Raw genomic sequence first — 3,477 nt, 5'->3', positions numbered from 1 at the left:
CTAGGCGCTGCCGGGCCACGCGCCCTTTGGGCGGCAGGAACCCGCTCATGTTGGAGAAGGAGCGGCGTCGGAACCGCGCGGCTGGGTCACTCGGAGCAGGCCGGCTGCTCCGGCGGGCGGTGTCGGCGCTGGCGGGCTCTCCCGCCCGCTGGGCTCCCCGCCGGGCTCCCCACCGGCTCCGGAGGAGGCAGCGGCCGGGGCGAAGCGGCTGTGGGGCGAAGTTGGGCACCGAGCGGGAGCCGAGGCCGCCGCGGACCCCGCAATTCCGCAGCCGGCGACTGGAGCCCACCTCTGCAGAGACAAAGGTTAGAAAAAGAGGGGGTGAGGCTCTAGGAAGGCAGAATGCGGGGGGAAATTCGCCTGGGAAATCAGGAAAAAGGCCGTGAAGGCGAGCGGAGCCTGCACATGACCAGCCGCAGCCAATGACGACCGCAAATAGGTCATAAAAAGGTCTATTACCAAGTTGTAAATTTTCTTCAAACAAAAAGGAATTTACTGCAATTCCTTGCGGATTTTGCACATACAGCTCGCAAGCGCCATGTTTTTTCCTCTCGCTCTCTCCTCCTCTCTCTCTTTCTCTCCGTTCCTTCCTCCTCCTCCTCCTCCTCTTCCTTCCTCTCTCCTCTCCTATTTTTTCCTCTATGCCCCTCTCTGCTCTGCCTTTCTTGCCTTGATGGTTCCTCTATGTCTCTCGCTGCTTCACCTTTTCTAGGAATTCTTTTCCTTTTTATTTTAATTTTTTTTATTTTGGTGGTTTGGCTTGAAACCTCTGCTCATTGAGTGCTGTGTTACAGGGAGAATGAGTGTGGTGTACTGCCCGGGTGTTGGCTTGGAGAAGTGATCCTGGCGGTCACCCCTCCACTTTCCCCTCACTTGGCTTCTCCTCTCCTCCCCTCACAAAAAAGGCAGCTCTGAAAGAGCAACCAAGCACTTTCAGTTTTTGCCCCCCTCATCTTTCTGCAAGCCCCAGTGAACCTGTGCAGAAAACCTGGGTTCTGCAGGCCAAGAAAGTGTGCTCTGCCCCCATCAACCCTCTTCAACATAAATTGGGGTCCCTCCCACTTACTGGGGTTTCTGCCGCAGAAGAGTTGCCAGTCAGCTCAAAAGCTGGAAATGGTTTTAGGTTCTTGTCAACTTCTCCAAAATAGCAGTTTGAGCTCTCAATGCCTGCCCTTTATCTAAGGCAGGAACATCTTCCTGGACAGTCCTGGGTTAGAGAAGAAACAATCTTTTTGGATACCCCCTGAAACCCTTTGCTTAAGTTTCCCCTAACTGCTATTCTCATTTTATGGAATTAATTCTAGCCCCCGTTGCCTTGCCCCCTAAATGTTTGTCCATTGAAAAGCCTGCTCAGTGCAGTAAGAGAAGAGGGGCTGCATTTGTTCAAGAAAAGAGCAAGTCCCCAGTTTTAGCCTTGGGGGAAAAAAAGTCATTTTTCTTCAAAGGCAGAGTCACATTCCCTTTGCATTCTGATGGAAGCTGCTCCAGTGAACCCCAGCTGAAAGTAAATGTCCTTGGCTGGCTCCCCTCGTCATTAATGCACGGGCATGGCCATCCGGGCTTCAGAACTTGCCTGTAAGAGGTAATCCCTCCCCCCATCCTTTCAAGGACACTGTCTTTGGACTTCTAGTAATACGTTTATAAATATTTGTATTGGATGTCTGTGTGTAAGTTCTCTATTTTTAACATCCTCACACCCAGTAAGTACCTAAGTGGACATAGACTTAAGCGGGAAGTGTACAGCACCCTCTGGAGCAGGCTATTTGTGTCCCTTGAAAAAGTTCCGATGACCTTGGATGCTTTTGATTAAAGTACTTCAGTTGCCATGTGTCAGCAAAAGTCATTCTTTCTAGAAAAAGTCAGTAGGCTCCTTTGCTGGTAGTAACCATAGCAGCAGCCAGAATCCATTAAAATGTTCTCTTTTCCCCAGTTCACCACCAGATGCCCGAGGATTCAGCAAACATCGAGGAAGGAGAGGACACAGTTTGGATGTGAAATAGCAACACCTTCTGCACTGAAGAATAATGAAACAATATTTTTCATTATACAAGAAAATGGAGCATGTTGTTGGATCCTGCCAAGCTAGAACACTTTACACTGGTCTATACATGTGGAAGTGAACAGAGATTGTTCACTTCTAAAATATTCTGAGAAATTACCTGACTTGTCAGTTTTCCTCTACCCAAATAAAGGTGGAGCTTTATGATCCTCCTTTTCAGCTGGGGGAAGGAGGGCTGGGAAAAGGCTCTGCACTTTTGAAAAGGCAGCCATATTTGCACTTTGTCCCCCTGTGCAGAGGTAAGCCATGTGCTGGGCTTTGTGGAACCTCACAAAATGGCAGTCCCTGAACTGACTTCTCTCTAGGAACCATTGAGACCCACACCCTTTTGTGTGTTTCTGGTCCATACAAACAGAGAATCTAAATCACTTCGAAGGCTTGGTTCTTTTATTTAATGTTAACATTGGAGGGTCCTATTTTTCTGCAAACAGTTTACCGACCTCTCTAAGCAGACTCTTTAAGCAGTCCAGGGCATAGGTGTCTCGCCCAGGTTTGCAAAGAGTTCTTTGAAGGTTTATGCAAATTTATGCAGCAAAAATGTTGGCTGGCTTATTGCTGCAACCCTCAGGTGTTTACAGATTTGAGTCAATTAGAAGGGCATCTTCTGTACTGTCACTGTGAGTTGTCTGCATGAAACACTATGATGGGGGTTTCTAGCCACTGTAAGAAGATGGTGAGTGTGTGTGATTTGTAATTCCACAAGCTCTTTATTTGAAGGCAAGTCTATGCTTTTCCCAGCTGCAAAAGGAAACAAGCCTACATTTATTTATTACCAACACTTTCTACACATAAGTAACCTATGTATATGTACAAATTCACCAAATATATACCCCAAAACCCCAAATTTGTAAATGTACGAATACTCTCAAATGTACCAGTTATTGCAACAGTCTTTTTCTGGACATGAGCTATGAATTTACCATGGCTTAGGGGGCCAATGGGGCCAGAAGGTACACCATTTCCAGAGTAGCATAAAATGGAGAAAATAAAAAATTTTTACCTTTCCTTCCTTCCTTGATTTCCACGTCCACCCATGCACCAGGTCCCCCATTTTATAGAGAGTCTTGCCCAAATCAGTGGCTCTAAATTTAATATTTGGGGAACATTCCTGTGTAGGAGACAGGGAATTTAGCTAATAGAGGAGTCCCTTAAATGGAGGGCAGCTGGAGGTTAGCCAGCACCAGTCTCTAGCCAGATAACCCCCACCCCCTCCCCAGTCAGGCTGTCCTCTCTAGTCAGGCTGTCCCCTAACCATGCTTTCAGGCACTTGGCATACTTGCTCTGAACCAGTCAACAGCAAGTCTCAGGCAGCACACAGAGCAAAATGCTTCCAAATCGAGCGTGCACGTTTGCAGCTGTCTTCGATCGTGCAAATGTTTCTTAAGCCCCAGGCCACTCTTGACTTAAAATTGTCTTTC

General features: G+C 47.7%; 1 non-coding gene across 1 annotated transcript; it reads left to right on the top strand.

Moving 5' to 3' along the window:
* The first annotated feature begins 138 nt into the window (after positions 1-138).
* LOC116152951 (uncharacterized) lies at positions 139-2,434 on the top strand. The gene is made up of 2 exons (XR_010380621.1): positions 139-305; positions 1,931-2,434. It is a non-coding gene; the product is annotated as an uncharacterized LOC116152951 (transcript).
* Positions 2,435-3,477: the final 1,043 nt, after the last annotated feature.

Source organism: Camelus dromedarius, chromosome 4, assembly GCF_036321535.1.
Source record: "Camelus dromedarius isolate mCamDro1 chromosome 4, mCamDro1.pat, whole genome shotgun sequence".
Lineage (NCBI taxonomy): Eukaryota > Metazoa > Chordata > Mammalia > Artiodactyla > Camelidae > Camelus > Camelus dromedarius.
This window is presented reverse-complemented; position numbering and strand designations above follow the sequence as displayed.